The 13,668-nt window shown below is 38.2% G+C and overlaps 1 protein-coding gene across 2 annotated transcripts in view; it reads right to left on the bottom strand.

Annotated features, from left to right (window-relative positions):
* Window positions 1-11,126: 11,126 nt before the first annotated feature.
* Window positions 11,127-13,668, bottom strand: part of LOC145986544 (uncharacterized) — a 62,053-nt gene continuing 59,511 nt past the window's right edge. For both annotated transcript variants that reach the window (XM_083120666.1, XM_083120667.1), the window contains exon 8: window positions 11,127-11,627. The gene's annotated coding sequence lies outside the window, so the exon portion shown is untranslated. The remainder of the gene's footprint in view (window positions 11,628-13,668) is intronic.

The raw sequence follows: 13,668 nt of genomic DNA, 5'->3' as shown, positions 1-13,668 counted from the left end.
GTTGACTGGATGGACGATCGAGCAGAGCAACGCATGTAGTTTGGCTACAGCTAGCACGAGAGAGATAAGCCTGAATCACACGGAACTGGATATTCAGTAGGAACGCTCTAGTTGACGCTGGACTGGCTACTCATTTGCTAGTTTTCGCCTCACACGGTACTTGATATACCGTACTTGTAAATAGTCTTTCGTTCCCATAATGGCGGCCGCGCGAGATGTAAACAACGTATCACTTCAAACTTTTAAAATACGATAACTATTCAACCGAGAGGAATATCGCTTCGTATTAAATGGTTTTAGGTAGAGATGAACGGCGCTGATAAAATACATACTTTACAACGTTTACTATACACGTATGGAAGAATATTTTAGCTTTTTCAATTGTAAACATGCCTTTCGTGCTGTATTCATTCGGAAACCACAGACAAAAAAAGGCTACTTTGCAAACTAACAGATTATCTTCACATGGCCAAACTTTGCTCTGATTGGCTGTTCCACAGAATCTAGTCGAAGAAGTTAGTAGCAATTAGAACATGTCCTATTCCTTAAAACCAGTCAAGCAGTCAGCCAGGCGGCCATGATTTCTACCTACAAAGTCAGTTCATCGCCAACTAGGGCATTCCAACTAGAAATCCGGTTCCGTGTGATAGGGGCTTTACACTGAAGAGTCGCAAATAAGAGAAGAAAGTACACGTAATTGGGGGTGGTAAATATCGGGATGGGGTGGGTGTGGGAATCGGAAGAAAGGGTAGACACATCAGTCGAAAATCAAATCAAAGAGAGTGACTGTTTGTCATAGACACATCAGAAAGACGAAGACTTCACTAAGGGATCAACTGAAATCAAGGGAATGGGGGGAAAGCAAGTTAAATAATTTTGGTAGGTAAGAAAGAAAGGCGAGGGTTGACATGGTTCAGGTTGGGAGGGTGGAAACAAAAATGAACGATGCAGGGGAAACGGTGTGGTGTTTGTGCAGGGAGGGAGAGACGGACGATCATCTGCTTTCCGACTGCCACTTTACGCGCGACTTAAGAGACGAATGGGTTAAGAACGTAACAGGAAGGAAAATAATGTAAGGGATTGAAGAGAAAATAGGTAACATAAGTGAAACAAGTGTGTGTGGGGGGGGGGGGGAGATATTTGTGGGAAGTAAGGGAACGGCAAAAAAGGCGATAACAGACAGCTATAAACATGAAGAAACAGCATAAAGGTTGTATAATACGTGTAAACCGTATGTGCACTATTTATATGTGTTTTTTAACTCATAATTTAAAAAAAAAATATGTCGGTACTGCAAATGTTGGATTTATGATAACGCAAAGTCAAAATGTAGTGAGTACAGTCGCATAAGAAAAATACAAATAAATGCAAATACAAATACAAACAACACAGTACCAATACCTAGTGACTTGAGGCTTGTCTGGACATTTGACCGGCGCCAGTGAAGACGTTTTCGAAATTTCCTCTATTTTCGAACAACTGCTATGATATCCCAAAATGTGAAATATTACGTCTGCTTACAATTCCTTCTAGAGCATTCATGTGGTTTGCTCCTCTGTTGTGTAGATATTCGCAAAACTTAAGGGTATGCGGAACAGTTTCCGCCAGGCTCTTCCCTCCGAGTCAGTGTTGCCAACGTGAACTAGTTTGGCTGTGAACTGGGGCGCCCGCCCTCATGCCCCACTATGAGTATACATTTTGCACGTGACGTGATATTGTTATATTGGCTGCGTCGTCCCACTCCCTCTTACCTCCCCAACTACTTTCTTACAGCGCCCTGGTTGACGCGAGGATGACATAATATAGTTATCCGGGAATCCTTTTATTTTCGATTTCATACGACCATCGGTGGATTATTGAAATGGGTGATGCTGCCGGAAAACGTAGAATAAATTGTCATTACTTTAAAGTAGAGCTGAGCCGATTCCGATACTTGTATAATTCCAGAATAAAATAAAAAGGCTAGTTACAGAGTCATACTAACTCGTCACATCACTAGGCACGTATTTAGAAATATATAATTTGGGGAGCCAGTCCGAGCCAAGTGTCTCAGAAATAGCTATAATAATAAAATTGTTTCTATTTAATACGTTAATATAATTATTTGTAATAATATGAAAATTAATTAATTAGTACTTAATTTCTCCGATGCGTATGGAGTATTGTTGTATGTAACCACACATGGCCGTATTTAGAGGGGGGTTTCTAGGGTTCAACCCCCCCCGAAACATCTGACATGTTGGATTAATGGAAGTTCAGAAACCAAAATCTGTAACTATTTTCAATTTTTTTTTTTGAAGCATCAGAAAAATACAAGGAGACAATGTTGAAACGATGGAGCTAGAATTTTCATACATTTGGAATTCTGAAACTTGAGTGAAACAGGATTTATTCTCGGAATCGCAGCCCACCCGTGACCCCTCCATTTTCATTTCTGCTGTCCTCTTTCCAGTTTAGTTCCTGCGTTACAAGGAATATACACTGAAAATTCCCTCATGATTGTCCCAAAATTCCCTTTCCAACTTTTAAATTCCCTGTCCGATAAAGTTGAAAATCCCCCTTGATAGGAGTTCAAACCTAGGATCTCCAGTTCGGTAGCGCATTACGTTCGTGATTGAGGCACAAGCAACAAAAACTTTATGACTAAAATTTCTATCTAAATTTTAGAGCTCTTTCTTGAAGGTATCTTAAAATTTGATAACAAAGAATAATAATTGTGCATTTCAGTACACACACAAAAAAAAAACAAAAAAAAAAAAAACTTGTGCTCGATATTCACTCATCTGCTGAATTGAGTAAGCCCCCTTAAGGATATAATAATAATAATAAAATTGTTTTATTATTATGAAATTTTAATTATTATTGTATAATTATTGTTATTATTTCTATTATTCAAATTTCTGGTGACGCCCATGGGAACAATTATGAATGAACCCCCCCCCCCCGAAAATTTTTCTTGGCTACGGCCATGTAACTACAGACTAAGAAACGGAGGAAAGACACCGTTAATACCTATTGTGTTCTTTATTTTTTGACTAAAAAATATTGTTATTGCATAAATAGTAAAAAACACTAAGAAATCAGAGATAAAACAGCAAATATTCATCATCTAGCTTACGTGTAGTTAAGACCGCTAAAATTTGTGTAAAAACAACAGTCATGGCAAGGAAATTTATGTCAAAGAAGTAAAAAAAAATGAATATTAATTGAATAACTGAAAGATTGATGGTACGTCCATTTGATGAAAAGTAAAGTTCCTGATAAATATTTTATGTACATTATTGTAAGTAGTGCTGTGCTGCTAGAGAGGCCTCTTCGATGTTGTCGCCGTCGCCTTGTAATCAATAGATCGCGGCTTCGATACTCAGTGGAGGCACATCGTGGTGCAGGTCCCACTTTTAAAATGTAGGTCCAGTCCCGATTAGCTTATCTTTCTTAGTACTGTCATTCAAAGCCGTATGTTCTCGATCTAATCTCGGCGGAAATTATTGATTTATTTGCTTTATTTTACTTCGTTTTTTGTGCCACTTTTTTCTAATTTGCGAAGATGGGGATGAATGAACATTCCCAAACATCCATGCCCAGGCCGGGATTCGAACCCTGGCATCGTAGCGCGATGTGCTAACTACTCCGCCAAGGGGGCCGGCTTTCGGTGGAAATAAATAGCCATTATTGGCCGATACCAGCAGTCATACGAAAGACAGAAGCGAAGAGAGATAAGTATAAATTGCTGATTCCCCTTCGCGCTTGAACGTAGGTAAAATAAAGCTAATTTCACAGTGACCTTCATCCCTCTTTTCCAAGCACTCCACAACTACCTGACCCGGCATTAGTGCGGCGGGGGGTTAAACACATCCACCTATCTTACCACCACGAGCTTCGTAAACCCAGCCTTCGTAAATCTAGCTCCTTGAAAGTCAGTTTTAATTCAATTTAATGTGAAATTCAGCTCTTTATGCGCATCATGTTTGGCAACACTGCCAGGATAGCCGTAGGAGGCAAGGAGAAATGCATTGCACTTATGAGAGTATTATTTGATTTGTTCTCTTGGGAATATCAAACTTCCGATGGCATAGAAAAATATATCAACGGAAAGAGGGCAGTTTGATGAAACTTTTGACCAGTGGAAAAATCGAAACTTCTATTTGAATACATGGGATTCTGAAAATTCTCACTCATCATATCTAGCTTAATAATCGACATAATATAAAAAAACTCTTCCACTTGCAACATGGGGAGGAATTCATACTCTTGCATACACCCAGATTCTTTTTAGTAGCATTGCCCATTCCGACGATATTGAAATAAATGCACACATGTGTGTACCTTAAGTGTCTACGTAGGCCTATTAAACTATTGCGAATATGTGGACAACAGCGAAAGCAACCCACGTGAAGATTCATGTGAATGGTCTAGAAGGAAGTCTAAGCACATGTAATCTCTCAGAATTTGGTACATCATAGCGGTTATTCGCGAAGAAAGGAAATTTCGAAAACTGCTACACTGGCGTCGGCCAAAGGCCAGCCGAGCCTTAGGACTTATGATCCAGGAAACCATCAATACTAGACAAGCCTAGGCACTTGACTATGTGTTGGGCAAGAACAGAGATGTTCACCATTTATATCTGAATATGCTAGTATTTTATTATTGGGAGGCTATACTTTTTCTTATTTATTTTATTTAAGGATTGTCTTTTTAGCATTTTTTTTATATTTGAGTTCATGGTACTCTACCGCGATTTCCTTATGGTAAGTTAAAGATTTCTTCCTCTTTCTTTAAATTATTTGTTTGTTTGTTTTTTTGTTCGTTTTAAAGAGTTATTATATCAATATATATTTAATTGCATAATTATTAGGATGTAAGGCTTCTAGAATAATTCTATTTTATTTTTTCAAGACATACCCTTCTGTCAAAAAAGTACCGGGAATTTGTCATTTAAAAGGCCCGCGCAAATGATTTTTTAAATTTTTTTCCGTAAGTTGGTAGCTCTGTACTTAATTACTATGCCAAACATGAGCGCGATCTGTCAACCAGTTTGTTTACAGCAGCAGGTTGAATCAGTTCACTTCAGTAGTGGATCACGATTTTTACAATGAACGAAATTATCGAACAAAGAGTTTGCCTTAAATTTTGTGTTGCGAACGGAATTTCGTGTGCTGACTCGCTAAAAATGTTAGAAAAGACTTATGGTGAATCAGTTTTATCAAAAAAAACGGCCTTACGAGTGGTACAAAGCGTTCAAGGAGGGCCGAGAGATCGTCGAAGACATGCCTCGTTCTGGACGACCTTCGACCTCTTCAACCGATGAAAACATCGAAAAAGTGAAGGAAATTGTGCTCGATAATCGCCATTCCAGCTTAAGAGAGATAGCTACTGACCTTAACATCTCTCACGAGTCTGTTCGTTCGATTTTGGTGGATATTTTGGGCATGAGACGCGACGCCGCACGCTCGTTCCAAAAGAGCTGAATTTTCTTCAAAAACAGTATCGTGAGCAGGTTTCTTTAGACATGCTGGATCGCGCCAATTCTGATCCGACATCCATGGACCGCATCATAACTGGTGACGAGACATGGGTCTACGAGTTTGACATGCAAGCAAGTCAACAGTCATCAGAATGGAGGACAAAAGACGATCCGAAACCGAAAAAACCACGTGAAAGTCGCTCAAAAGTCAAGGTGATGCTCATTGTTTTCTTCGATATTCGTGGTTTGGTGCATCATGAATTCATTCCAGAGGGACAGACGGTCAATAAAGAATACTATTTGGCCGTATTGAAGCGTTTGCTGAGAAAATCCGTCAAGAACAGCCAAATTTGTGGAAGAACAATTCGTGGATTTTACACGACGATAATGCGCCATCGCATAGAGCGACAGCTGTGACCGAATTTAAGGCCAAAATCACAATAAATACCATCGAACCACCACCGTATTCACCAGATCTGGCCCTGTGTGACTTTATGTTTCTAAAACTAAAATTGCCGCTCCGGGGTACCCGTTTTGACTCGATTGAAGCCATAAAGCAAAATTCGTGGAAGGAGCTGAAAGCCATACCGGAAAGCGCCTATAAAAAGTGTTTCCAAGACTGGAAAAAACTTTGGCATATGTGTGTTGCATCAAATGGGGCCTACTTTGAAGGCGACAAAATAAATGAAAATTGTGCGTTTTATTTAACAATTCCCGGTACTTTTTTGACATAATATATGTTCGGCCGGAGGACAATGTTGGTCAAGAGTGTGACAGCGAACCTTGCAGATGAGATGGCTAAAAGTAACGAAAGGAATCTTGATCGGAGGACACTGAACCTCTTTTGCCTAGTGATGCTGTCATTTCTTCATCAGCTACAGATTCATTTGTTGCACTTGGAACAGCCATAGTATTGCCATGAGCCACAGGCATCGTGACAGATTGGTAAAAAATTCTACATATATTTTCCTGGAATATCCAGACACGTGGCATGTGTTTTCACTACCCGGAGGGTAAGTCATGAGGGTGAGGGCAAGAGGTCAATTTAAAAGGAACACCTCTTGGCAAGAATGCTTGAACCTTTACTTCTTTGGACTCGAAAGGTCCAGGATCTGTTCTTCTTACAATGTAGAGACTACAAGCTGTTTTTGACCAGCCGTAACCGGCACTCAAAACTAAGAGCCCAGACCTGGAAGAAACAGCAGAAAGATAAGAAGTCCAGCACCAAAAGTGGGAAGTACCTGCTTGCATAAGCCACCACCTTGGTTCCTTTATCTTTATGCAACATTTTTGTCAAACTTCGATCGAACTGCAAGCTGCCCTCATGACTTGAAACATTCAACACTACAGCCAATGCTTCCAGGACATTTTCAAATATGGTGGTAGATCACCAAATGAAGTGAGTGTACCTTTCGCTTCGAACACAACTCAGTGTCAAATTGAGTGTACTCGAGAGCTCTTTTCTTTCACCCTGCCCACCAATAGACTGTTTCTTCATGGCCAATGGTAGGTTACAACATACAACTTCACATTCAATTTGTGGGACATCTCTTCAGCCACTTTGAATGTTCTGGTGCCAACAGTTTAAAATTGTGATTTGTAACATTCGCCCTGCCATCTATTGCTGGTCTGTTTAACTATTTACTGCCTCAATGGATATGGATAATTGAAAAAAATGGGGCAGAAAGAGGATGATGAATTCACAAAAAATTTAAATTGTTGAAAATTGGTAAAAATAATGAAATATTGTGTCCTTTAAGAACCTAAATAAATGCTAACCTTGGCCAAGAGCATGCTCCTAGTTCATTAGAAAATTAAAAATTGTAAATTTGGCGTAGTGGACATAATATCGTCCATTTCATCTCCATAGAGTGGATTTTGAAGTCCTTGAACTTTCTGTGTTATTTCCCTTTTAAGCAATCAAACATTTTCTGTACATAACATTGACTTGAAGTTTATTTATTTAACAAGAATTCCAATTACAGCGTTAGCCATTTTACATTGGAATGTATAACAGTAGAAAAAGAACAATAAAAATAACAACAAAAATTACATCATATTTTTGATCATAAAAATTTTCTTTCAAGTGAAAGATCTAACTTTCTCATGGTATTTCCTGTTAATACTTGCAGCATATCTGTGTGTTTTTCTTTGTGGAACCTTCCTTTTTGAAACCTTTCATTATCTGGTCTTTGATGACTTCACCAAAGAAAAATATTTTTTTTAAAAAACACTACAGGTCCTGACCAAGGCAGTTTTATTACAAACTAAAAACACTTTACACGTGACTTTTCCACACTGTATTAGAGAATTAAACTAGTTCTTTTAGTTTAAGGACTAAAAAAGTTATTTGAGTTTAGTTTTCCATCTGAAGAAGATCCTGTAAAGTGTTTTAGTTTGTAATAAAACTGCAGCTGTAGTGTTTTTAATATGGAAACCAGGCATAATATTTTTTGTATCTTTTTTAGTTTCTTCACGGGGGATTTATAAAATTTGGGCCCCTAGTGCATCCTTTGTTTTGGACCCTGCCAATATTATTATTAACAGTTTTGTTATCATGGTACTTCATTACCATTATTTGCAAGCTCTGTATTAACAACCTCTTAACCCTTAAAATATACACACATCTGAGTAAATTATTCACAATACACTTAGATTTAACATCACCTAAAACTGTTTCCGCAGACACTTGACAACACTAATACCGCACACACAACAAAGGAAAAGGAACCACACCACACTGGATGCAAACTGAGAAACAAATACTATATTGATTTCAACCGTCAGCATTGCACTGCTTGACTTTCAATTGTTGGCATTCTTAGAGGAATAATTGTTCATATTCATAAAGTGTGACGTGTAAACAATGGAAGAGAGCATGTTGTGAAGTCCAGTATAGCATCCACATGGCAGGAAATTACATCACTACATTAGGACAGAAAAGTGACTTAGCTGACACCCTTCAATTTAATTCAGTTTCTTACTCAGAATTAAGAAAATTTAAGAGAGTTGTCAGTTTCAAACACATTACCGAAATATTTTAAATTACCACAAATCTGGCAGGTTACATTTAAAAAAATTGAATTGCTCATTATTTATTGGCTTATTCATTTGGTGAACAAGAAAATAAATAAATGTATTCAAATCTACAAGAACTCACTTTAAAAGGATAACTGGGTCTAAAATTACAAATGTTCATTTTCTTTTTTTGTATTACTCCATGGAAAAACAAGTTAGGCAAACATAAATTTTCAGATGAGTTCTGTACATAATGTTTATCGCTAAATTCATAATAATTATTGATTTGCAAAGCTTGAAAGCTTGTTCACGAAGTGGACATGTGATCTCAACAAAGCTCAGATATCAGAACTTAATCCCAAAAATCTCATACAAAAGGTAAGACAAGCACCTCCAACTGTCCTTGAAATCACAATAGCTTCCATTCCCGGATGTGGAGCAAACAGTGTTGCACTCTGTGGATTTTTATAGGAACTTTCCGTAGACAATTGCCCCCGAGATATTATATTTTGATTTTCATAGGTGATTCTAAGATGATTAATTAATTAATTACAATATATTAGAGCTTAACTTGTCTAAAGGAAAAGCTATTAAAATCATCTACATCCATAAAGTTTGATTGCGGACAGTCCACGGAGTGGAAAATCTACATATTCTGTGTAAAATTCTGAAAAGAGGAAACATTATTTCTGGAAGAAATGAAGCTGATGAATCTTTCAACTAATTAACTCCTACTAAAAAAAAGTGTAAATATTTTTAAAACATTTTTATGACTGTTGGGCAAGGTTTTATACCCCCCCTTTTTTTTTGAGAATGACCCATATGTGATGTTCGAACATGCATCAAAAGAGATGCATATTGTTAAAATAAAAGGAACTTGCTCCTAGTCTAATCATGTCTTTGTAAAAAGTGGTAAGCTATAATTTCCTATGTGAATGCATGCATATATGTGTTGAAGTAAATAATTCTCTGTGGCTCCTATGTAGCCAAATGGTTAGTGTTCTCGCCTTTGGTGCCTGTTCCAGGTTTGGTTCCTGGTGGAAACCACCAAAATTTCAGCATCATGTGGACAATTGGGGAGCTACTTGAAATGAAGAAGTAGTGGGCTCGTAGTGGGCTCCACTTGCTGGAAGTCCTTGCATCACCCAATGAAAAAGCCTCTCTGGCAGTCCTTAGAGGACTGTTGCGCTATGGAATAATTTAACACTAGTAGGATGGAACCTGTCATTTTGATGGGTGACTTTATTTATATTACAACATAGACAATGTTAGTTTTACTCCACGGCTTCCATGTTCTGTGACTTTTACTAAATATTTATGCTCTGCACTTCTAGAAATAAATAAACTTTTATCCCACATCTGAAGGATACTACAATGGATTACTACTACTATAAGTATGATCACCTGTCATTTTGACGGGTACAATTTTTTAGGCTCACATCTGTAAGCCATAGAGGAATAAATGTGCAAGTGAACATTTGTTCATTATTGTTCATTGTTGTTCATCTGACAGACATATTTTCAAATTGAATGTGCCGGCCCTAAGTGGTGGAATGGTTAGCACAATGTGCTACGATGACAGGGGTCCCAGGTTTGATTGATTGATTGAATTAGTGTTTTTTTAAGTCCACTTTATGCACAGAAAGGCTAATTGGGACTTTACCTACGGTTTAAAGTGGGATCTGAACCACTGTGCCATGTACCTCCACCGGGTATCGAACCCGGGAGTTTTTTGTAAGTGTCCCTTCACCAATTTCAGCATATCTTCACTCATCCTCATCTTCACGATTAGCCAAAAGTGGCAGTAAAGCAAAGTAAAATAAAGCAAATTGATCAATGAATGAATGAATCAAACTGAATGTTAGTTCAGACCAAATGGCATGCCTCTCTACTGTGAAGTTTGATGGCCGATGTACATGTTCTTCAATATTCTGGATATCACAGTTATCAACTACCTTATCTTACACAAAGAGGTGTTGACGTAGAAAATTTCTTGCAGAGATTTTATTTTCAAAGTAACAGAAGAATTGGCTGCACCTTGTGTGGGGAAAAGAAAATATCCCTTCTATGCCAATCAGAGCACACCTGAGCAGTGATACCCGCAAGACTTGCCAGATAGGAGGGTGTAAAGTGAATAACAAGTACAGAGACCTCTGTATGAACTGTAAGAAATATGTATGTGGAGCTTGTACTATACTTGTGTTCAATGCTTTGATGCTTCTGGCAGTTTTTTATTAATTAAAACACAATGATTGTCATCTACGATTTAACTGAATATGTATAACATAGTATTTCTGACCTAACTATATGTTCCTTATGTGCCCCCTCTATTATCCACTGTATCAGGAAGAATTTGTAAGAAATTGTTACAGTGATGCGAAAATTTAACAAACACAGAAGTTGTTTTATGACAAGAATAACAGCAGTGGAAAATATTTTCTTTACAAAAGTGTACCTGTCAAATTGACAGGCCAGTCCTAATCAGCAGCTAGGAAATCACCATCCTCCTAGTGTTGAATAATTGGTAGCAACACTAAAACTTACCCCTAATTAGTAACATGACCTGTTGAGTTCACCACATAAAAAAAAATACATTAAAAGGAAATAAGCACTTTCAAATTAAACACGACAATACTCTATACAATATTTAATAAGATTTGTTACAAGGATATAAGAATAATCCTCATCAGGTACAAAATTCAATAAAAAAAATATCTGACTAGCGTGTTACTGTTGTATAACAACTGATTATCACATTCAGTTCATCTATAAAGAATATACAGCACAAGAGCGTACAATCATGATGCTTGTAATAAAAAAAACACTCATAATTTATTTACTTAATATTGCTTTTCCTTCCCTTTCCATGATTTATAGCGTCAATGCACGGCATTGATTTCAATGAATGTACAAAAATGCAGACATGATTTTGAACAGTCTTTTATGTGGGAGGTGGAATAAAAAAGTCCCACACACATTGTCTGGTATGGAAAATAAGCTCAGAAACACAATATCTTGCATGTACTTCTTTGGTCACATTAAATTTATATTTTAAGCATCTTCTTACCAAAGGAGAGGGATCCCCTTTCATGCTGTCAAACTCCTGGGGTCCACGCCACTCAGTAACCAAGGTCGTCACTTTTTCCTGCAAGGATTGAAGGTTATGAATTCACACAGTAAGAATGACCTGACGGTAGCAGACTATCATGTAAAGGGTTATAAAAAGGTTCCGGTTCGAGCACAACAGTGTACAAGGAGTAACATTGGAAAGGCTGATTTATCACCCCCTCTTCAAATTTTCCACAACGGTCCAAATTGTGGTAATTTTGGCTCTAAATTCACCTTTATAACCCCCCCCCCCCTCCCCCGATGGAAAATTCTGGATAAGCCACTGCTCTCTCACTTGTGTCAATGCTGCAAAGTGTTCTGTACTTGATTTGTGATGACGTAAAGGTCTGGCAAGTGTTAGTTCAGCTGCTGTCATTCATTTTTATTTATTTTTTAATTTTCAAGTTTTGATTGACAAACCCATAAATTTTGGCATTGGAAAAACAAGTGACATCTAGCGAATCAACCTGAAAATGAGTACATATATTATGGTCTAAATCTGACAAATTCACAATTTATGTACTAGCTTCAAAACATCCTTTTTTTTCTGAATGTTGGAACTGAGTCATTGAAATCAATAGGTCAAAAAAGAAATACATTTCACAACTAACATGTATTTTTGCGTAGCAAAATTATCATCATTCTTGCTTTTGATACAAGGACGTCAAGGTTTGATCCCCGGTGGAAGCCACAAAAATTTGGTCGTGACCCAGCATTGATAGGACAACTGGGAAGCTACTTGATTGATTGATTTTGTTTATTTTACTTCGCTTTTGTGCCACTTTTGGTTAATTGCGAAGATGAGGATGAGTGACGATACAATGAAATTGATGAAGCGACACTCACAAACACCTATGTCCAGGCCCGCATTCGAATCCGGGGACCCCTGGTGTCATAGTCTGCTGTGCTAACCACTCTGTCATGGAGGCTGGCTGGGGAGCTACATGAAAGAAGTAGCCGTTCTCAGTCTAGAAACCACACAATTAACCAATGGAACTCAAAGCATGGACAGTATATTGCCCAACAAAAAGCAGCACGACAGGCTTTACCACACTGATCATTACAGCACAATATCTGCAGCTGTAGTGTTGGAAGACACTTGCACAAAGTATACTTGCGTCAAGAAGCACAAATGGATTTATATGCTGGAACAGAATGTCTACTCCAATATCACAGAATATACGAGGCGTATTTTTAAAGTAAGTACCGTTTTGAAATTCTGCCACTGCAGCACTGCGGTCGGTGTCCCGTGTATGCGCACTGTGTACCTACATCTGTTGGCAAGCCACAGACGCCATTGTGGCAACAATCGATCGTGTATACATTTGCATTTGTGTATTTAAAATGCCTCCGCCGATTGAGAATCCCACCGACTGTGAAATACGTGCTGTTATTCGTTTTCTTAGTGCTAAAGGCGTGAAAGCAGTTGAAATTCACCGTCAGATTTGTGAAGTGCACGGACAAAACATTATGAGTGATGGAATGGTACGCAAGTGGGTAAGAGCTTTCAAAGATGGCCGAAAGAATGTTCATGAAGGAACGGAGTGGGCGACCCTCAGTGATCACTGTCAATTTGGTACAGAAAGTCGACGAAAAAGTGAAAGAGAACAGACGCTTCACTTTTTCTTCGTTATCAGAGGAGTTCCCTGAAGTTTCAAGAAGTGTTATCTACGAAACTGTTACCGAACGCTTAAACTATCGAAAATTGTGCTCACGATGGGTACCAAAAATGTTAACTGAGGCGCACAAAAGCAAACGTTTAGGTAGCACCTTGACTTTTCTTGTCAAGATCACATCGCATCATTTGGCTGGGAACAATTTGATCATCCTCCATACAGCTCCGATCTAGCACCCAGTGACTAAAACGTGTTTCTGCAACTGAAGAAGCATCTTGGAGGTCAACGCCACGATGACGACGATAGCCTCAAAACGGCCGTGTTGCAGTGGCTGTCAACTCAGGCGGCAAACTTCTATGATGACGGAATACAAAAGCTTGTTGTTCGATATGATAAATGCCTTAATATTGGTGGCAATTATGTGGAAAAGTAGATAAAAGTGTGGTCTTTCATGTAACGATA

Source organism: Lepisma saccharinum, chromosome 4, assembly GCF_977018435.1.
Source record: "Lepisma saccharinum chromosome 4, izLepSacc3.1, whole genome shotgun sequence".
Taxonomy (NCBI): Eukaryota; Metazoa; Arthropoda; class Insecta; order Zygentoma; family Lepismatidae; genus Lepisma; species Lepisma saccharinum.
Note: the sequence above shows the minus strand (reverse complement) of the source record. Positions and strands in the feature narration are given on the sequence as shown.